Source organism: Takifugu rubripes, chromosome 17 (assembly GCF_901000725.2).
Source record: "Takifugu rubripes chromosome 17, fTakRub1.2, whole genome shotgun sequence".
NCBI classification, from domain to species: domain Eukaryota; kingdom Metazoa; phylum Chordata; class Actinopteri; order Tetraodontiformes; family Tetraodontidae; genus Takifugu; species Takifugu rubripes.
The window spans coordinates 16,250,765-16,273,846 of record NC_042301.1 but is presented as its reverse complement, the minus strand read 5'-3'; the positions used below and the strand labels follow the sequence as shown (position 1 = coordinate 16,273,846).

The window sequence follows — 23,082 nt, the reverse complement described above, 5'->3', positions numbered from 1 at the left end:
ATTCATAGTTTAAGTCTCTCTCTCATAATATGGAGAAACGAGATAAAGATGATAAACAAGTAGTTCTCAGGGGTCAAAAATGCGGAAGAATATTTTCAACATTTCCAACCGTTTTACTACTTTGCGTCCTCAGGTAGGTGTTAGATCCCTACGCCTTTCCTCCAGGTGGGCTCGTTTGTGATTGCTCTTACCTGTGAGTATGTTGTTCATTCAATGAAGACACCGGAAGTTAATTTAGGAATATGAATCTTTACTGCTGGAACACATCAAGACTCCAATAAAGAAGCCAAAGGTAAGGAGCCATTTTATTTGCTTACATAATAGCCATAATTCGGTTTAAATTGACAAATTATGTAATCTTAATTAAACAAACAAACAAAACGCTGAAAACAGGACTAGCACCAAACAGATCTAGAATGCTTTCTTTCAGATTCCTGATCATAGTCGGTCATACTAACGTCCAAAAAAAACACTGTTACCGAGGCGAAACAGTTGATTTTGAGAAAATCTGTGTTTTCTTTATTAGCATTTCAGGTGTTTTGTTGCACTTTATGTGCACATGTTGCATTTGTTTGTTATTGAGGCAGTGGCGCGGTGCTTCCGCTAGGTGTCGCCACCAACCTCACGACGCGCCGAATGGTGCTACAAGAAGCCACTAAAGGGGTAGTTTACAGCAAAACTCAAATTCCATGCATAAATATTGTCCAAGGCTAAACTGTTATGTGCGGTAGCATCCAAATGACAAGTGTCACACTTAAATTGACCCAGCGGACAATAGATAACGAGTAAACCTTCAATAGTTTGACATCAACCCTCTGAAAGTGATGTTTTACCCTGCTTAATTCAATTTCTGTTCATCGCTTCAGCATCACTTTGGCCTTCCTTTTATGCTGAAATATGCTGAAAACTATGACCAGCACTTAGATTTTGCCAAATATTAAAAAAAATATGATGTTTGCATTATTTAACTGCACATTATATCGTTTTGTGTGTATTGTCGATTTTTTTAAAATTTCATTTAGTTTAGTTGAACTGGCATATCGGCTCCCTGCAGCCCACTCGTAGTTCCAGCTGCAGCTACGGGAGTTTGCAGCAACATTTGGAACACATCTGTAAAGTTGCAGTAGTTGTTTTTTTATTTCTACCCCTTAATATTGACGACTCGGAGATGCTCGGGTATGTTTGACTGGGCTTTAAATGTCAGGTATTCGTGTAAATGTGCTGGTAAAACGTCCCCATTTTAGCCTCCTGGCTGTTACAGAGGTTACCAGGGGTGGAACTGCTTAGCAAATCAATCAGCGCTGCCCGATCATGTGATCGCATCACAACTCATTGTTTACATTTAGTGGAAAATCAGTCAAAACAATCAATGACATTAAGGTTGACCTCCACACTCAGATGCTGCTGTTGCCGTAGTTTTTGAGCTGTCGCTCGCCTCCAGATGTTATTCCACCCGTTTTTCCTGGTGCAGCCTTTGCTGCTGTTGCACGCCATGTTGGTAGTTGCAGGGCGCCGCGGGTCACGTGCAACATCGGTGAAAGCAGCAGTGGAAAGAAAAGCGACGTGTGATTGACATTAAGAATGGGATGTATTGTGCAATGTTGTGTAACGTTATAGTGGATCTTCTGTATCCCGCCTGTCTGTCAGCCAGCCCGTGCACAGATCTGTAATATTGTGCATCTATTTTGTGCCACTCTGAACGTGGATTTGAGAGCCCCCCCCCCCCCAGATTACACCTTGGCCCCCACCATATCCCCTTTGTTCTAGTCTCAATAGTTCAAACCGAACATCCACTTTTATTTTGGCTCCCCACCCACATGAGCAGAATGGACTTTTTCTGCGCACATGAAAGGAATATTTCCCCCCAAATATTGTTCACAGATCTGCCAGCGTCCGTTAACTCCGCCCAGCCGTTAAAGAGGAGCGGACCAACATTCCTCAGGCCGCAATCAACAAGCGGATCAGCTCTGAGAGACGTGTTGCCCTGCCGGGGCAAATGGTGGCCACACTGCCTGGATAGTGGCAGAAAGACGCACATTTTAGAGTGGCCGCTTATTTTTTATTTAATATAGCCTTTATTTAACGGTTTAGTTACTTCAGCTCAAAGATCTCTTTGATAAGGGAAGCAGCACAACAGTTCCGTTAAAAACAATAACGACACGATTCAATTTGGCAAAAAGTTCATTATAACATCAAGAGGTAGAAGCCACCATTCCACCATGTTCATGTTTCCCTGTTGAAAGAATAGACAAATTGGAAGGATTGTTGTTGTAAACACCGCGTTACCTTTAGAACACAATGGTGAGACCTGGACCTGGACCCTGGACCCTGGACCTGGACCTAGACCTGGACCTGGACCCTGGACCTGGACCTAGACCTGGACCTGGACCGTGGACCCGAGCGCTCCATGACAGTGAGGTTCAGAGGCCTTCATATACAACACTCCTCCATCGCTTCCGCCAGTTTCTGTTTTGGACGAAAAGAAAAGACTTGTTTGTAAAATGCACCTTTTATTTTCCTTTTTTAAACATTTATGAAACATTTTTGAAACATCAGTCTGGGGCTGAATCGCCGTGGCGTCGACTCGGCGTCTTGGGACGATCGGGCCTCGCTCCCAGATTTAGGCCCTTTGGTGCAGACAGGAAAGATCAGTTTAATAGTGGGAGCAGAACCAGGAGTGTTGCGTCTTTTCTCGAGTGTAATTTGAAGCTTGTAACTCAAATCGAGCGTCCTGATGGCGCTGATCAACACCTCTTCATCGGGACTTTTATTGGTGTTCTAAAAACAAAACGATTTACGAGACGTGTGACGGCCCCCCTTTGGTAAATGGCTACTTTGAGCCGGCGTATCGTCTCTCCGAGGTCCCAGATGTCTCCGCTCAGACCCCGTGTCTCCCCACGTCCCGGCTCAGACGTCCTCCATCGTGACTCCTCTAACGCCGCGTACACACTGTGAAACGTCAAAGGCCGTTCTCCCCTCGGCTCCCCTCCCTCTCTCCCCTCTTTGTTCCTTTCTGTCAGCCTCTTTCATCCTTGCAGTTATCTAACTGCGGAGCCCCAGGAGTAGAGTCCTGCTCAATGTGGCAGAGATGATTTGTTTGCTTTGCAATTATTTTCCATCAGTGGAGACAAATGGATTCATACCGCATACAAAACCCCTCACAGACCGGACCGGAGCGAGGACGGCAGTGGAACCCTCTCCTATATAAGAAGTACAGAGACCGGGGGGTGTACAGTGGAAGGCAGCCCCATCTTAGCTAGGCTATCTCAGAACAAAGGTTAGCCTCGTGGTGGTGCTGCCAGGAACCTTTAGAGGAACTTTCTGGCTGCACTTTGCACCGTGATGCTTCAAACACACATCCTGTTGAATTCCATATGTTCAATGAAAATCGGATTGAATGGTGCCAGAACAGAAACCTCAGCCCAGATCATCAGCTCAGGGCTCGGTGCTGACCTGTGAGGCCGATCCGACTGCCACCACGATGATGTAGCGTGGTGCCGTGTCTGGTCTCCCCCTGCCTGACTGCTCCACACCTGCAGTGACTGGGCATGTTCCTGATGAGACTAGGAAGGTTCTCCGGCACATGTTCTCCCAGAGCCGGGTCAGGGCATCAGTCCGATCCTGGACTGTCTAAGTGGCAGCAGTGGACGCACCAACACGGGATGTCCCAGAGGGGCTGATTGGATTCGGTTCTGCTGCATCAATGGGCCGATCGACGTCATCAACGCCTCCAGGAGCTGCTGACACACTCCAGCCCCAGAGGCTGGCCATCGTCATGCATGTTCCTCCTTTACCTGGCCGACCATCAGCAGGATGCTGGCTCCGAGGAACCAGTGACCAGGGTACCGCTGCCAAGCATGTGAGATGAAGAAGATGATGATGATGATGATGCAGACAGCAGAACATTCCCAGGGGGTCTCCAGGCTCTTCAACCTCTGGCACAGTCAGTGTGAACCTGCTCTAATCTGTGAACAACATCGTTGCTTCCTTCAGTAACAGGGTCATATTTAGTAAATCTGACTGACCGGCTGCTGTGTTGGATCCATTTATTTGTGTATTTGTTGTGTAGTTCACCAACTGTGACTCACAATCGGTGTCGAACCTCACTTTTCTCCCTGTTTTCCATCTCATAGGCGAGTGAAGCTGTGGTTTAGGCCCAGAGTGAGGGTGGAAGGCAGCTTGTGATGAATGAAACCAGATCGCAGCCTTTTCTTCCTTTATTAAACTTTCAGAGGACCAACAGTGAAAGAGATTAACCTTTTCCTCCAAGCTCACGTCTCCCCGAGTTTCCTTTCTCTCGCCCCGTCTTCCTTTCCTCTTTATGACCCTGTCTCCCCTTTTTTCAATGTCTCTGTTGACGGTGCCCTGTCCCGTCTCCCCCCGCCTCCCCTCGTTTCCCCTTTCCCTCCCCTTTCCTCTCTTTATAAGAAGGGCAGGTTCAGGGGTCACCAATTACACGGAGAGGGCTGAGAAAGTTGTATGGGTTCTGCCCTCGGGGCTGCCATCTTGTATTATCATCAGGGAGGCTGCAGGTCCACAGCAGCCACCGGTGCTGGCAGCGCCACAGCCTCAGTCCCAGCACCGGGCTGCATGGCCTCAGCCAGGTTCAAATCCCCCTCATGCCTCACTGGCTATCTGGCTCCAAATAATCCCCCCTTCACTTATTAAGCGGCTGGGTTTGACTAGCGTGCATGTCTAGACTTCCTCGTCCTGAGACGGCGTTCTGAACCACATGTGATTTACTTCCATTTTTACTGTCTGTTCAAACCTGCAGATCCACCAGATCGTCTTAAAACACGTCAACTATTCAGCGTTATAATAAGGATCAGGGATGAAGAGCGCAGGGGTTTATTCCTCGTTTAGATTCATGTTAAATCCTCCCAGAGAGGACAGAGGTGTCGCCTGATGCTTGCTCAATGGCAGCAACAGCAGGAGTGAAAACGTCTAGAAAAGCAAAGATAAATCAGGCGCTTATTTTATTTATGTTCCTTTTATTAAGTAAAATAAGAAAATGAGATGTTGAGATGTTTCAGTTTTCATCAAAGTTATAAACGCAATCGAAAACCTAAAGACTGAAAGTCAACGTGGATGTTTAACACTTGTTCTTCATCACGTCGCTCCTCAGTAGCCCGACGAGCTGGCAGAGCTAAATGTGTGTGTTGCACCAACCACACGGCTCATCGGGATCATCGGGATCATCGGGATCATCGGGATCATCGGGATCATCGGGATCATTGGGATCATTGGGATGGGCTTTTTTTGCCTGTTTTTCCAGACCAGGAGCATAAAACCCTGGCAATAAAGGCTCTTGGAACTGGCTTTTCTGTGTCCAAGGACGTTCCAGATATGTTAAACCCTGTTTAGAGGGGGATTGTGAGGCAGGTGACTCCATTTTACTTGATTCACTTTATTTGTTGTCATTAAATATCAATAATAATCATTTTTAATTTCCTCCCAACTGGAGCTTTAACCCACAGGGCTCGGTGGGGGGCCGTGATGATTCCGGGGGTGTTGCCAGTCTTTACAAGACACACACACACACACACACACGTCGCTGACAGAACCTGGGAGGATCTGCTGCCCCGGTTCGTGTCACAGCTAGTTTTTAATAAACTTTCAAGTTGTGGCCAAGCTCTTTCTCTCAGGTTAAGCGAGCGGCCCGGCCCGGCCCGGCCCGGCCCAGGGAGGCTGCGGTCAACAGAAGCTGTGCAGCCATTTGGACTTGAAACGGCTTCTGAATAGAGACTCCAGAGTCCGATTCAGTGTGTTCAACCGAACTCGCGGTAATTGCAAAAACAGCACTTGGTGCGCTCATAATGGGTGCGTGTCATCTCCAATCCCCCGCCGGCCCGTCCCGGCCCGTCCCGGCCCGGCCCTCCGTGCCACCGAGGCAACAATTACAGGACGCAGGTCTGCAACTGGACGCGCACACTAAGAGCAGGACAGAAGTCGCTCTGTGTGTGCGTGCACGCGGGGCCGTGTGCACGTGCGAGGGAGTGCGTGGGCGGCAGGTTAAGGGGGGCATGAGTAACCGAATTAGGTGTATGTGAGCTTTGGTCTGTGTTTATGTGAGCGAGAAGACGACAGAGGGCAAAGGCAGTAATGGGGCTGAGGCTTTGAGCTTTGGAGGGAGCTTTATGCTATTTCGGGATGTGAACATATCACAGGAAGGAAATCTGGGACCATGGTCGGCATTATTGATCATTCTTATCATTTATTTCCAATTTTTTTGCCTTTTTCCCACAACAACTGGGGTCAGAGACCCTCCTGGAGCTTCCTTGGATGAGGTGACGCCTTCTTAACGAGAATTGAACCTCTCTCCTCGAGGTTCTGAAAAATGGCTGATTTAGGTGCAGCATCCTTCTGTGAAGCTCTTTTCCCGGTCTGTTCTAACTCAGCGGGGGGGCTCCAGGCTGGCCCTTATCAACCCTCTCACCTGTGGTTGAGGCTCCAGAGTTGCACCTGTCCCCAAAGGGACGACTGATCGTGTCTCTCTGAACACAGCTGACCCATTTCTCGGGTTCTTTCTGTGAGCAGCCACGGCAACGAGAGCAGCTCTTGGTGGGACTGGAGCTTCAACTGTAAATGGGTGGATGAGGTCAGTTCAGGTCACAGCTCATCTCAAACCCTCAGTGGTGGAAATGTGTCCTCTCCTCGTAGCAGCGCCTCCACCAACACGACCTTTTTAATGACCTTTAGAGTCGGTTCCCGTGACCCCCCCCTCCACCAGGTCAGGTCCATCTCGAGTGTTTCCAGTGCTGCCTGCTGCTCTGAAGCCCTTCACCTATTTATCTTTTCCATATTCTTCCATATGCCGTATTTTGATTCGAGTTCTTACCTTCAGCTGTCCAGGTTGTCATCTGAATGGCCTCTATGATGTGACCCGTCACCATGTCCGTCGCCACAGCAACCAAAAAAAGGGGCTCAGAGAGAACCTCCAGGTTCTCCTCCTCTGCCGAGCCTCCTCATCCAGTCCTGGGAGGGCGGGGAGAAGCGGAGGGTTCACGGTTCGAGTCCCAGTGTGGACAAAACATGGAAGGTGGTCTGGAAGTAGGGGAAGGTGCCAGAACACCTTCAGAGCGCTGCTGAGGTACCCTTGAGCAAGGTACCAAACCCACACATAATGGGCCGGGGCAGCTTTTCCCTCAACTTTTCCCACATTCCCATTTCTTCTCCTCATCCTTTGCTCTGAAAACTGAATTTTGTGGGGTTGAACGTGTGATCGGGCCTTTGTGTTCACAGCAGACCTCCATCACATCACTTCCTTTACCCAACACGCTCGCGGCCGCCCATCCGCGACGCCCACAATGGCCATCACGAGGATTTGCTTAAACATCGGCTGATCTTCCTGTCACGCCGCTATTGTTTTATTTGATTTTCGCCTCGGGAGCGTGACGAACTGGTGTCACGGCGGACAATGGCGCCGAGCCGCGGTCTGACCCCGGCACTAATTTGCCGTCTTAAGCTCTTTTAGCAGGTGGCGGTTTCACCAGCGCCGCTTGTTTACCCTTCCTTCTGCTCGCTCTCTTTAATGTGAGCATAATTCCCCTTCCTGTGTGGAGAACGGCCAAGGGTGGTTCCTAAAGAACACGTTAGACTCGTTTGCTTTCATCAGGGTCGCCTTTTTCTGTTTCTCCCTTTGAAAGCTGTTCCTCATACTTGAGCAGAATCTGCTTTTGATTTGGCAGCGGCGTTGTTGCCATACGTTGCCCCCACAACAACCAGTGTCTGGTTGCCGGGGGGGTTAGAGTTCAGACGAGGGAAGCCATGAGGAGCAACAAAGCGTGTGAAATTGGACACAGCTATGCACCATTTGTGTATGATTACATCAGTTTCCTAGGGCCACTTCTGTCAGCACCTTCGCAGAGACGCGTCGCTTATGAGACGTTTTAATCTTTAATAGGAGAGGAAACATCACTACCTCACGTTCACCCGCCGTCCTCATCATCAGCGCCATCGTTGTCGCCTTTATCAGGTTTTAGAAGTCATAATCGGGACATTTTGGCTCCGTCGCTGCTCCTGATTGTCCCATCCACTGAAAATTAGCAATATTTGAGACCCCTTTTGATTGTTTCATGCCTGTTTTCAATGATTTCAGTGTTGATAGCGTCATACTGTCCTTAAAATGTCCATTAAAATGAAGTTATTGGGTATTACAAAGTGTGTGTGTGTGTGTGTGTGTGTGTGTGTGTGTGCTCATGAAATGCAGGACGTCCTACCAAAGTCTGTCTATTATTAGCTAGTGTGGTTTTAAATATAACAATTAAAAACAGCTAAATATTTAATAGCTGATTAAAATACCATTAGTGTGAAAATCAATAATTACTCTTAATCACTAATCAATAATTACTCTTAATCACTAATTAATCACTAATTACTCCTGACACCTGCGGCAGCAGAGTTCTGGAGCCAGAAACCTTGATGTGAAGAGTTTATTTTCATCTCTAATTCATTGACATTGAAGGGGCCTGGTGGGGTTTGGGCTCCATTGTGTGTGGGGGGGGGGGCAGATTTGGGGGATCTGGGGAAATTTGGGACATTTTGGTATTTGCGGCTTCGTTCTTTCACGTTTATTTTGAGGACTTTTGGACTTTCTCCTGCTGGTTCCGGTGATCGGTGGCCTTTTCCTGCTGCGTTTGTTTCACGGGTTTTTGTCGCCTCTGGCTGCAGCGTTGGCCGTTTGCCCCCGGACTCAGGATACCCCCCCAGGATACCCCCCCCAGGACCCCCCCAGGACCCCCCTCCGGTCTGCGCTACTGAAGGGAACAAATGGATTTTGTTCTGGACGTATTTCGTCTGAGAACGGGAAGATGAGCCGCGTGGAGTTTTATTAGATAACGGGATTATTCCGTTTCAGACCCACGCGCACATCTGGGTCTCACGCGCACGTGTGCGTCTCCCTCCCGGGCGGGTCGGCGGACGGCTCGCCCGAGGCCTGCGCTGATGGATCGGACCCGCCAGGCGACGGATGCTGAACTGGGGTGATGAAGTCAAACGCTGGAGTTGAAACGTCGCTTGAAATAAACGTCGGGATGCGACGGAAACACGTTCTATTTGTGTCGTCAGGATGTGTAACAAAGCGTGCACGTGTGTGTAGCTCATGAGTCTCCCGTGCGCGTCGTCCCTGAAATAGCCTTTGGACAGTTGGGGTCTTATTTTTGGTTTTTATGCCCCCCCCCCATGCTCGGTTCTTTTATATTTATGGTGAAAGGGAAGTAAAGTGCAACTCAATTAGGTGCTCGTTACCCTCAGGTCTTTGATGTTCCTTCTCGCCGCGCTCTCCTCCTTCAATGCTGCCGTGGCCTCTGTGCCAAGGAGTTCAGACCCGTTTGGTTGGTTCTGCGTCTCATCTGGATGATTTGAAGCCGCCGGTGTCGACTGGACCAGAACCAGAACTGATTCCTGCTCCCACTGATGGCGTCAACATCCTTTTTTTGATATAAATACAAGATGTGTCTTGTATTTTATTAGCTACACAAGGTGCATTTCAGGGTCTGTTCCCTTCTCTCTCTCACTCACTCACTCACTCACTCACACACACACACACACACACACACACACACACACACACACACACACACACACACACTTTCTGATAGTTTGAGCTCCCAGTTGAAGCAGTAAATAAAGCTGGGACAGGATGTCGCCGGGAGCGTTGCTAAGTTAGCGCTGGTTAACCGAATCCTCAAAGGAATCTTCAGTTTTCCTCATTTCCTTGGATCCCTCCCTTTGCTGCGTGCACCTTAACCTTAGAACGGCAGGAAAACGGACCGGCGCCGGTTTCTCTACAGCGTTGCCCCTCGTGCGTCCTGGAGGAGGGGAAAGCATTAGAACACTCAGAGGACGAGGAAAAGCCCCGGAGGCAAATGGCAGAAAGCATCAGTCCCATTAGACGGAGCTACTTTAGCTGTCATGCACGAGCATGCGAGGATGCTGTGAGCATCACTGAGCACTGACGGGAAGCTGCTTCTGCTGTTTGGACCGGCGCTTCAGTCCCATCTGATCCGCACGGATCAGCACAACGACGCCTTTGTCGTGGCTAACCAGCTAAACGCACGGGTTGATCTATCAGAGAGGGTTGTGGCGCGGCGTCACGTGACCTCGGAGGATAGAAGTCATCCGACGAGTCAAAGCAAGTGGCGTCAGCTCCCCAGAGACATTCGATTTGTCGGAGCTGATTAGAGCCGGGGAGGCGTAAGCAGACGCTCTGGCGTAACACGTGGTGGCGTCGAGTCGAGCCGCTGGCCGCGCTCCATTTGCTGGGCGGCGTGTTAGAGCAGTGAGACCGAGGCTCAGAACTGTGCGGGATGGAGCTGCTGACGGTTGATTTGTCCCACACAAGTCTCTCTTCTCTCCCATTTAATGACATTTTCTATTTGATTTCACAGCCAAAGCTTATTGTCTCATAATTGATGTTTGCTTGTGCAGGCATGCGTGCGTCCCTAACTATCCTCCCCTCAACTCTCCGTGGACACGACCGGCTAAGGACGAGGGACGGACGTTAGCATCCAGCCGCCGCCGCTAACGTTAAAAGTGCGTACGTGCGTATGCAGAGTTCACAGCTCATCGCGCCGTATGTTCGCGTGACGTGATGTGACAACGTGTCGCGCTGCTCAGCAAGTGCTGCTGGGGTTCTAATTGATATTAAAGCCACCAACCACTCGATGCACAGGCAAGTGGAGCGGGAAAAACTGAGGAATCCTGAATCGGTGAATCCTGAATCAGGGCAACATGGGGGGTATCTATCTATCTATCGTGGCTAATCTTCTGTGTGCCCAATTTTTTTCTTTGTGATTCTAAGAGCAGGTTAAATGTTTGGCTCATGGTACAGGTGAGGGTTTAATCATGAGGTCAGACAGCAAGAGGAATAGTTGCTCCCCCCTTTCTAGTTTTCTTCCTTGCAGTTTTCAAACGAGTTCATACCCAAATCCTCTGCATATGACCCTTGTTAATCTTGTAATAGGTCAAAGTGATCCTCTGTTAGCTTAGTGCATTGAGCTAATTACATGATGATACATCTCTCACACTGAGTTAAGTCATTTGGTTTTGAAATACAGAGGTGCACTGGGGAAATTAGCATAGCTTTAGCTTTGGCTACCACAGTTTAGCCTGGCAAAGCTATTAAAAAGGACACCTTTCAGCTGACAACAAAGCTAATATTAGCTTAGCATTAGCGTTATCAAACAGTGGGCTTAATCAGGCTGCAGCGCTGTCAGAACGTATAAACCATGCTTCCAAGGGTTCCTTTGGAGTTATAATCCAGGGTCTCCGCAGGCGATGACCTCATGGGCTGGACTGGTGCCTGTGGGAGGATTGTGGAAAACTGTGTGTCTAGCAGGCCGCTGACCGAGATTTGTGCGGTGAAAGTTCTTTATGGTCGATTGTTTTCTCCAGGCATCGGAACACCCCAGTGATCAAATTAAACCTTGCAAGCTAAATTTCACCTCTCCCGCTAACGGAGTTTAGATTTTCCAGCTCTTCCACGAGGCTCTGAACGATTCGGCTCCAGGATACGAGTGCAATGATATTTTCCCATCCGCGCCACACTGCGTTAACAGCTTACTCTGCTTTTCCTTATGGCTGTGTGATAATTGAAAAGGTTAACCTGTCAGCTTTGTGCTGGCTTTCCTGTATAAATACAGACTAAATGAGTAGTTAAGGATAACGGCGACTGGCGTGACGGCACATGCCATTTGAATACGTTATGAACTAAAGGGCACGAAGCCCGTGTGAGTGTGTCACCATAAGGGACATGACGGTCACATTGCCCAAGAACACAAATTTATGAAAGAACCCCTGAAATCATTATTTGTTCTAATAATAATAATAATAATAATAATAATACACAGCTTTAGCTACAGCAGAGGAGGCTGAAGATAACTGAAAACCTTGGAAAATGGAAGACCCACACACACACACACACACACACACACACACACACACACTCTCTCTCACTCAGGAGGCAGATTGCTCTGCTGTCAGTGTCGGCTAATGTCAATAGCTCCAGCCAGCCATGGGCATCATGGGCCAGAAAGACCCAGGACTCACCGGCTCCACTGAGCTGCACAGCCGAGGCTGCATGTCAGCATGAAGCGGGCGGCTCCGGGAGCTGATTTACCTCAGGAGTTCCACCGAAGGCTCCATTTACAGCTTTTAAGCAGGTGTACTAAAAGGGTGACTCCAGCAGTGAAAGCGACGAGGGGTCAGCGGGGGCCGTGGTGACATTTAACACCGGGTTAACATCACAGAAGTGGTTTCATTTCTGGCTTTATTTTCCTTTGTTTGCCTGTCTACGCCACCATTGCACTGCCATCAATCATCGTTATGAAATGATATTAGCATAACAGCAGTGTTTGATTGGCACTTACTGTTAGCATGCTGTTGACTTTAGATGCTAAACCTAGCCTAAAATAACGGTTCAACAGTATAACAATAGGCTTGAAAACACTTTACTGGAGGTTTATAGCTGAATAAATGTTGCTGTTCCAGTTTGAATGCTTTAAAACCTGTAAAGTGTGCGACTTGATGGAGTGCGTGTGCGTGCGTGTGTGTGTGTGTGTATCCTCCCTCCATGAGAACCAGCCCTCCGGCCTTCCAGCTGAGTTCACAGATCCAAAGTCGAGTTAATCTGGTTTTACCTTTAGCCCCAAAAACAACACGGGAGTAATCCAGAAACCGCTGTAATCAACCATGAAACCATTGATGGCTACATGCTAGCGCGGGTCAGGGAGCCAAACAGAACCCCCCCCCTCCCAGAGAACATCAGGATATTGAACTAATGTCCCGAAGACGAGGTGGCTGCAGACTTCTGGGATTTCAGACTCGTTGGGCTCAACAGGTTTCAGAATCTTTATGATCTCGTGTAAGAGAGACAGTTAATCTGTGACTCAACATACTGGGAACGATTATATAAGGAAGCCGGGGCCACTGGGAGACAGAGAGGGTGTTCGGATGGGGGGGGGGGGGGGGCTACAAACAGATGAATAAATGAGTTAAGTGGGGAGAAGGGAATTTGTGCTTTCATCCCCCTCCCTGCCCCCACACCCTCTCTCCTCCTGTCAGACAGACAAGTGTGCAGTGTAAGTGCCCCCCCCCCCCCCCCCCCCCCAGCTTCTGCTCCACTGGCTCCGTGCACATCTCCCAATAGAAACTGCGCCGTGGCATTAAATATGTAAAATTAGCATTTTAAGTAGAACACATTTCTGTGTCACACCCCTCTTCTCCCCCAACCCCCCCCACCCCCCTCCGCCTGCCGCCCAGCCTTGAGCGCAAAAGGCACACAAACCCATGCATGCATATGATATGCATTTGGCCGTTGCCGTGGCAACCACCGGCCGGGGGGGGAGGGGAGGGAGACGGGAGGGAAAAGGTGTAGTCGTGGAAAGTGTATCGTCTCTTTTTATTTTTTATTCAGCGAGTTTGTGGAGAGAGACGCTCGCGCTAGCGCGCCCTTAATGTGGCGGGTTGAACACCAGGGCAGGTGAGCTCGTGCTCGCGCACGTGCACTACGCACACACACACATGGAGGACCTGAACGGTGTTGACCTCCGTATCAGCGGAGGTTTCAGCATTTACGACGCGCTTTTTATCTCCAACCTAGCAGAAGCGGTGAGAACAATTAGCACCCACCGCGTTAGCACGTAAAGGAACGTACATCAGTGCCGCCCCTCCCCTTCCTGTGGCGAGCCGCAGTCAAGCTGCAGGTCAAAGGTCAAAGGTGAAGAGATGCTCGGGCGGTCGCGTTACGCTGTCGCTCCGTCACGTGTCGCAGAAAGTTGTCGTTAACGACGGTGGGCGTGAAGTCATTTCATGCTCCCGGATGCGTTGCCTCCACAACAGCAGCGATGCACAGCCGCACGCGTGCACGGCGGCCATGTGTTTCTACTTTGCGCCCGTGCGCACGCACGTGCGACGGCCTCCCGCCCGGCTCTCCGCTCCTCTGTACGAGAACCAGCCGCACAGACGAAGATCATTACTGCCTCATTCATTAGAGTCATCATTTAACTTCAGATCAGCCCTCTGTCGGACCTCCGCTGGCTCACGTGCACGCGCACGCGCACGCGCCGACACGCACAAACCTTCCCGGGCCCTTTGTCTTGTTCTTTCTACTTTGGTGGAGTTCCAGTTTTGAATAAAACCAACTAATTACGGCGCCGACCAACCCAAATCTCCAAATAAACCCTGGCAGGCCCCTCTGTCTTAAGCACCCGCATAATCAATCATAACCGGGGCCGCGGATTCATCAGCTTGAATCCATTTCGCTGTAGTTAGAGATCAAAAGGTTGCGAGTTGACTATAGGAAGTCCAGGTACTAACCCAGACTAATTAATCTAAGGTGGGAGAGGTTTGGCCCCCCGAGGAGACGGGGACATGGTCTTTCTCCATCCCGATGACTCGGGGCTCTTTGCTCTGGATGGATCCTGCGCGGTTTAAAATCCCATTGATCATATTAATTGCAGTTGATTGTGTCCTGTGCAAGGAAGCTTGTGAAAGTACACATAAAACAATAGTTTGTTACATCATGCATCAATTATACGGCGTGCACATGTGGGTGTGTCTGTGTGTGTGTGTGTGTGTGTGTGTGCTTACATGGATTTGCACATTGAAGTCTCGTTTAATTGTGTAGCAATTGAGTGATTTATATATTTATAGATATTGTATATTAGAATTTCAGTGCTAATGTAGCTTTAGCATTGAAGGTAGAGAGAAAAACTTTATTTATCACTCTGAATACGCGCACTCATACACACACTCATCCTTGGACTTCTACCTTTGTGGGGACTTTTATAGACACAACTAACCACTGAAGCCGAACCCGGAATTCTAACCTCAACCTGAAAACCTCGTCTTAACCCTCAAACAGTGCTTTGAAATACTGAGGACAAAATGTCCAAAAAATGTCTCAATATATAGCAAGTACAATCACACACACACACACACACACACACACACACACACACACACACACACACACTCACTGCAATTATGAATAATGGCGTCTGCCAAAATCTTTGCTAGTCTGGAATCTTCTGGTTCTCCTCAGCGCTCCAGGGCCAGTCACCTCTGCCGTGTCGGCCTGAAGCGTGTTCGTGTTCACACACACACAGACACACACACAGACACACACACACTGTGCACATTTAGAGGAGAGGGCGGCGTTCAGGAAGTGGCAGCACTTTGAAGACAGCATTTCATGTTTCTGAGCGTCGAGCACTTATTGGAGGTCAGGCCGCGGGTCCATAAGGCCTCTCATATTCATTACGGAGGGCAGGGGGGGGCAACAATCCCCTCCAGTTACCCTGACCCCTGCACCAGGATATTTTTCTGTTAGTTTTTGATTGTTAACTCTAGAAGGACTTCAAACGAGACCCGAGATTCGTCCCGAGGTTCTCTGGCGCTCGCGATGAGGCTGATCCAGGTTCCGGAGGAGCATCGGAACGCCACGCTGTCTATGATGGTTACCCAAACAAAGAGGGCGAGGGCGACTCCGACCCCCCGCCAGGGTGTGTTTCCTCACTGTATTTGGCATAATTGGAAAAAGTCTTCCAGGCTGCTCAGATATTCCCCGGCTGTGTCGGCTCGGAAAATACCGCGTGTCCGAGGCTTTTTAATCCGTTGCATGTGGAGGGATATGCCAAAACACGCAACACTCCATCACACACTGACAGAACCTTAAAAAAGCGCGCACACACACACACACACACGTCCCGATCCCCTTCAGGGACGATACTCTACACCACGGGCCCAGGAACGTATCCTTATTGATGCGGTATCGCCGAGCCCTTGTCAAGCACGCTATCTGGAGTGTGTGTGTGAGTGTTAAGCAGACACGTCAGTTTAGACTAAAGTGATCGGCGCGCTCCGACCCAGCTCCGGCCCCGCGGGGGTATCGAAGTGTCCCGCTGTCCCGTTGTGGGAAAGCAGGAGTGTTGGATGGGGTATCCCATAGCGCCTGCCTGGCTCCTGGGCAGCAGACGGCTAAATCAGTCACAGATTGGATGATGAGGAGAAAGTTCTGAATACGTCTTTCTTGGATTGCACGAGCAGCTGCGAATGTGCCGAGGCCGTTCCTGACGGCTCCAGATTCCAGGGAATGGACCCCAACACCCTGGGAACGCCTTCGCCCCTTTTCGGCATTCCAAGCTAGCTCCTAATTTTGTTGCGTCTGTCTCCGAACTATTTTTCATCCGTCCGTCTCTCCGCCTCCCCTCAGGTCACGGACTCGTTTTCAAAGTGTTGGACCTCATGTGAAATGTGTTGCAATCAGCGGAGCGGCGTGCACGGAGACCCGTGATACGTGCGCAGAAAACTGGCCCGCTGGTGTTGGGACGGTCCCTCGCAGCAGTTTCAATCAGAACCAATCGTTCCGACGCCACCTGGAGTGGCCGTCAAACATAGAATTTAGAAGAAATTAACGTAGAATTTCTATATTGTTGCAGATATTTTTCTGCCCTGATTTTAACAGTATTTTGAGTAGATGAAAAATCGGAATACTGTGTTAAAAGATGGAAACCGGTAGTTAATCCTCATTCATCAATTAATCTAGATTTCATTTATATATTTGTAACATTATGTTATAAATAAGGGCAGATTAATGGTTTTGATTAATCATAATTAGCACCTATTTATTTGTTGGATTGGATTTGTTGTGTTTTCCTGTAACATAAATATGCCATCCACATCAAAAGAATAATTCTGAATTAATTGAAAACTCCCCTGATATTTATCGCTCTGCAGTTCTTTTTCTGACCCACTTGGCGTTCGGGTCGGTCAGAGTTGGATGTGTCCAGGCCCCGACACCAGCTCAGGTCCGGTGCTGCCGACGGACCCGTGAACGTCGGTATTCCCACGGATGAAAGGAAAACTTCCTCCTGCTGCGGTGGAGGCGGTCCACTGTTCCGTCTCGGGTTATTTGGGCTGAAACTTCCCAATAAAAGGGCCAACATGGCGCTTCCGGAGCAGCTCTCGCCAGAATCGCTGCTCAAAACTGTAAATCGAATGAATCAAATAATTCCTCTGGATTCTGACAACCTGACAATATTACACAAAGTTTTCTGTGAACCCAAACCTGCAAATGTAAAGAGTTACAATTATTAAAACGGGGGGGAGGGGGGGGGATTTTGTGGGAAAATTGTGTAAAAAGGTGAGTGTAAGGAGTGAGAGAAGGGAGCCATTGTTGGGGGATTATTCCTCCGTTCCAACTGTCAGCAGCGTCTGAGTTGTTCCGTCATTATTGAGATTATAGCAATATACTTATGCAGCGTGTGTGAATGTGGCTTTTGAAGACATGCGCGGCCTTGTTTGCATGTGTGTGTGTGTGTGTGTGTGTGTGCGTGCACTGTTCCCCTCCGGGGGGGTTTGAGTATCCGTCCTGATCAGCAGGAGCTGATAAGATGAGTGTAGTTGTTGTCTTTCATCGCCCCGGATGAAACATTCCTCTCTAATAGTTCGGATCAGCCTCACGGGCTGTTAGCGCAGCTTAGACGGAGACACTTGGAGCAATGTTGCATCTTGGTCGACTCCCCAGATCATTCCTGGTTTGTTTGTGCTCATCTGGATTAAGGTGACACGTGCAACTGAAAAGGGATCATTTATATAATGTGTGTGTGTGTGTGTGTTGTAGGGCAGAGAAGGTTTCTTCTTTAAATCTAAAAATATTCCTTCTTATTAGCACATTGAAATATTGATTACAGTTGATGACGTGCACTTATTGTCTCGGTCTACAAAAATATATAGAATATTAGGCCAAACTTTACATTTCAGCACATTCGGACTCGTCTATTTAAAATTCCCAGTAATATAAATCCTCTGAATTTTCCCTCTCTTTGTTGTTCCGGGGAGCCCTTGTGGACGCGGTCATCTTGGCCGTGGCTGCGCGTCTGCCACAGCCAAACTCCCGGCATTGTTAACAACATTTAATCAAAGCTCAATCACAAGAGTTGCTCCTGCTCCTGGTCGGAGGTAAAAATCTGTCTGTCGGAGGGAGTCCTGCCTTTGTCCGCTGACAGATGACCAAAGAGGGTGCTCTGTATGTTCTGATCTGTATCTCCCGCTCCTGTCAAATCAGGCTACACATGAAAGACGGGAGAAACCCCCCCCCCCCCCAGTCCTCCATAGATTAAATGATCCCCAAAAAAAGACAAGAACTTTTTAAAGTCTTTTCCAAAGCGGCTGTTTCATCGGTCCTCATGGAAGCGGATGCCATTTTTGCCAAGCGTTCCTATTCCCCCCCATTTTATTTTCGGCTAATCCATTTCAGCGCAAACAATAGATGCTCGGGGCTTCAGCGGAGATAGTGTTTCCCATATGGGAACGGTCAGAATTCCAGCTCGGGTTCCCGCTCCATATGCTCCCCCCTGCAAGTATCAATCAGTACATCTGAGTGACCTGAAAGAGCCATATTGATTACCAATACGGATTCATAAATCAACACACGGACACTTTTCTCTCTCACCGTTATCTCACACACACCCACGCACACACACACACACACACACACACACACACACACACACACACACACACACACACAGACGCAGACGCACGTGGGAGGACTGGGAGATGCAGATGAAGTCACCGTAACCCGAAACATTTAGAAGACCAAATGTGAGGCGCCGAACGTGCTACGTACATTTACACCTTTATTCTGCCTTCACAATGTGCCCCCCCCCCCACCCCCCCACCCCGTAATGGGACACATGTTCCTCTGCTGCTTCGCCAGGGGGCATACACGAAAACTCAGCGGCAATAAGAGCATTTTTCGACTCCAAATGTATTTCATTCACTTATTTATTTATCTCCGCGTCACCATTGCAATATTAATTGACTCAACACGTTTAAAAGCCTCTCAGATCTAAAACTGTGCCAAGCCTCAATGAGTTCACCGCTGCTCTTCCTCCCATTTATCTTCTTCCCGCTCCGTCGTGCTGTTGCGCTCCTGATGTTTGCTCGAGCCCTCCCGGTCCGGCCTGTAGCTGAACGCCGCCCTCGACAACAACAAGCACAACAAGCCGCGTCCAATAAAAGGACCCCATGTAATATTTATGGATATTACTCTTATCTGTGAATTCTCGTGTTCAGCCACTCAATTTAGTGTGAAGATTGCGAGAGGGGGAGCGCGGAGTGCTCGGGGTATTTTTAGGGTGGAAAAGTTGTTCCATGTGCTCACTGCAAACCAGTGACGCTGCCACTGATTCGCTTAGTTTCAGGTAAAAGCTACGTTTTAAAAAGGACTCTACGAGAAAAAACATTTAAATTATACATCAAAAATGTGGATTGTCAAAAAAAGCTGTGCAGTGCTAAAGAGTATCGTTAAAATGCTAAACGGCGGCTAAAACTGGTCTCTTCCCAGCTCTTTTGGTTCCTGATGAACAGCCAAGCTGCAGATTTGGATCAGCTGAAAAATGTTCCATTCCAAATATTCCGTTACAGTATCAATAAAGACAAACCAATAAAAAGCTCGTTGTCGTTTTATATCATCATTTGCCAAATCCAGAAATCCTTCCAAAGCCAAGAGTAAAGCAGTTTTTGCCCCCTAAATGATTCTATCTTGAACGTAAACTTCCTTTTGCTTTCCTACCTTTTGCTAAATCTCCTACTGTCGACGTCCACATGGTGCAACGATCTGATTCTCTGTAGTTCGTGGGAACTTTCCTACAGTCGGTCGCTGGAAGGAGACGGTTGTGTCGAACGCAGCCTTGTAATTGCAAACATTTACTTGCTGAATCATCGTAAGAAAAATTGAAACAGTTTTGGCCAATTTTCCCCAGAATATTTCCCCCTGCACTATAATTCAGCTCCCTTTAATGGGCAATTTCACACATTTTTCGAGTTTTCGGGCATTTTTATCCTCTCTCAGCTGTTTTGGAGTTATTTTCTCCCCAAACCACAACTTCAACACATTACTGAAACACCTGAGAAACACGTAGACGACGCAGGCGTCTCGCTCGATTTTCCTTCCATAGTCAGTATAATGGCGTCCTCCTAGGGGTTGGCGATTGTTTCCAACGGGAACGTCGGTAACGGTGACAAATATGGAAGTGTGAACGCGTCAACGCCACAGGGACCCCTGGTAGCATTTACCGCCTTAACTAAAACAGGCGGCTCTTCATTGTTATCGTAAACACGTTTGTGTTGGCGTGTGCCTGCATGAACCGAGTCGCGTGATGAAGCCTTTAGCAACGAGCAGTAGATTGGAGAAAGAAATAGAGCCTCAACCAAACGTCCTGCTCTTCATTTCCCACCTCAGCAACCAAATCCTGGAGTTCTCATCAGGATCAGAAACAGCTGGTCCCTCAGTTTTGATTTGTTGTAATCAGTATTTAATTCATTTATAAAGAGGAAGTGTATTTAGATGTACCGTAAACAATGCAAATACTTAATAATTCAGATCATTTCCAAGCTGTTTGATTTGTTAAAAATGCCAGTTGGCTTGAATGTCGGATGTTTGATGACAATTAAACCGTCCGTTCCTTCCTCCTTCACCTATTGGAGCATCTGGCCTCATCGTGGGGGTCCACAGATGCTCCAGCTGTGATCAGCCAGAATCGTTCAAAAGGTCTGACTGCTGGTCACCAAACGTGCGCAGATCATTCTTATGACAGGTCTTAAAGAGCTGTAGCAACAGCGTTGACCCATAAGGTGCCGTCTGCGGTTCAGAGGCGTGCACGAGGCAGCTGATGGAGGGACTTTTGCTTACTTGGAGAAATCGATGCCGACGTCCTGGAACTGTCCTACAGGCTTTTATCAGTTTCAATACGATGGGGTGGAAGTGTAAGGATTCATGTTGTGGGTGCATGTTTGTAGTGTGTAACACAAGCCTGTAAACACACGCGGATTAGGACCTGCAGCCTTTTCCGTGCTCCAGTTTGAGCCTCTGATCTGAGCGGAGCAGACAGGCGAGAGCAGCGAGCCCCGGAGTCATGTAAAATGCAAAGGAATATACTCCTCTATTAAAACCTCCCGATGGCAGGAAGAGGCTGCATGCAAACACCCCCCCGCATACACATCCTGGCATTCATACACACACGAGTAATAATACACTTTAATGCGCGGCTTTTGTGTCACTGAGACTAATTCTTGATGATTAAATCTGCCCCGGGGACCGAGCGTAGGAATCTCGTTGCTCTTTTTAATGCAAATATAACCGAATGTTTGCTTGATTGTGTCATACTTTTAACCACTTTTAGAATTATATTTGCCATCTAGACCAATGTGAAATGTAGCCAGATTCTTATTATTTTTATTTTTTTTGTTTCAGTGTGTCCCCTCGTCCCCGAACTTGTCATCCAGTATCTCCGCTACAACACTTCTGAGTGCACTTCTAGTGTACTTAACTCCAGCAGGTCCACATGTTCGTCTTTCATTATTAAACCTTCCCAACAGACTATCAACTTTAGATTTCGCCCACCGCCAGAAGTTGAATCTTTCAGATATTGCGCAGCACTTATCCCGGCCTCCAACCCCAAACGACACTTTAAAACACTTAAGTCCAAACCCGCGGCTCAGACGCGGGACAAAATATCTACTCGAAGACGGGAATAGTTTTCTGTCTGGTGACGAGCGCAATTCAAACCTTTTAAGAGGTGAAACTGTTGCCACGCGTCATCATAGCTGCATACAACAGTAATTAAAGTCCGTCCGCCTCCTCCTCCTCCTCCTCCTCCTCCTCCTCCTCCTCCTTTCTGGAATTAGCTCCATGTCGGCGCTTTCTAGTGATTCACAGTTTACCCCCAGATGAACCAAACGGATTCAGGGCCCGCGTGTTGGAAATGTTGATCTAAACGTTGAGGCTGATCTCAGGTAACGATGTAATCCCATCACTCTCCCGAGGCCTCGGCGGGACTATTTTTGGAATCGGCACTCATCTCCCCTCGTGCTCTCTGACTCTTACCGCTCAGAGTTTGTCCCTCTCTCACGCTTGCTTCCCTAAAATGCCCACTCACCCCGAGCTACTTGTTTATCAGCCTAATGTTTGTTCTTGTCAGGGACAATATGTTCTCTGTCTGCAGCAGTCTACTAAGTTATTCTTCATCTGCCCCCTGGGCTGTTCTTAGTCAGCCCGTGTCCCCAGACACCTCTCCACTGACCAATGGAGGGCTTTTACTGTTTATGGCTCTTAGGTGCGCGCTGTATACAGGCAAATTAGGGAATGGGGGTGTGCAGGAAGCCAAGTGTTAAGGTATTTTGTAAAGGGTGAACTCTTCAGATCGTTTTATTCCAGATTGGGTGGTTTTCAAAGCGTCCTTCCTCCGTCTTCCTATGGCTTCAGAAAACCCAAATAAAAATTCCTCCTCAGAGAATTTGCTGAGAGCAGCATCGGAGAATCCCATTTGAGCATCCCCAAAGCTTGCTTGGAAGCTTCTGTACCAGGAGGAATTTTCTTTTTTCCCTTTTTCATTTCCGTCCGCTTGGGATGTGATTTCACACCATTAGCCCCCCCCCCCCCCCCACCCCCCAACTCACGCCACCCTTGGAACATAAATATTTCAACCTCTCAATCTATATTCATTTTAAAACACATGCCCAATGCAGCCTGTGGTTGTGAGGACACATGGCTTTTATTTATTCATCTTATTTATTTATATTTCTTTCCTGAGGGTGAGACGTTGGTTTCTATCCATCTGCGCTGATTGCTGGCTATTACAGAGCACTTAGAGCCTCTCCTGAACGGGCCAGCGGGGAACGTCGTCCTCCAGAGATCCCCACGCTTCAGGGCTAAGAGGTGTGTTTGTTTTGTGTACTTTTTCAAGAGAGTCACAGACTTGGAACAAGAGAGATGCCAAATACGTGCAAAGAAATCCAAAAAGCTTGAGTGTTTGCTTCCTGCTGCAATTTGATTGCTATTCTGATCATTTCTTATAAATAATTTTCCATGTACGTTCAACATGCACGACTTATATCTGTAGTGTGATCAAAGCTATCTCCGATGCTTGACGCTTCCTCATTTAAACATATGATGCGTCCCATTTCAGACTCTCTCAATCATTTAAACATGACTACATTAACCTTTAACCACACAAGCGCTGGTGTGATGTGGGTTTGTATTCGGATTTGCTCAATTTAACCGGCTTCTGTTTTCAG

General features: G+C 48.3%; 1 long non-coding RNA gene across 2 annotated transcripts in view; it reads left to right on the top strand.

The window, feature by feature from the left end:
• The first annotated feature begins 150 nt into the window (after positions 1-150).
• Positions 151-23,082, top strand: part of LOC105417725 (uncharacterized) — a 45,675-nt gene continuing 22,743 nt past the window's right edge. The window contains exons 1-3 of one of the 2 annotated variants that reach the window (XR_003891659.1): positions 151-292; positions 21,260-21,352; positions 22,599-22,723. This is a non-coding gene — a long non-coding RNA (uncharacterized lncRNA). The remainder of the gene's footprint in view (positions 293-21,259; positions 21,353-22,598; positions 22,724-23,082) is intronic. The other variant, XR_003891658.1, reaches the window with a different exon arrangement.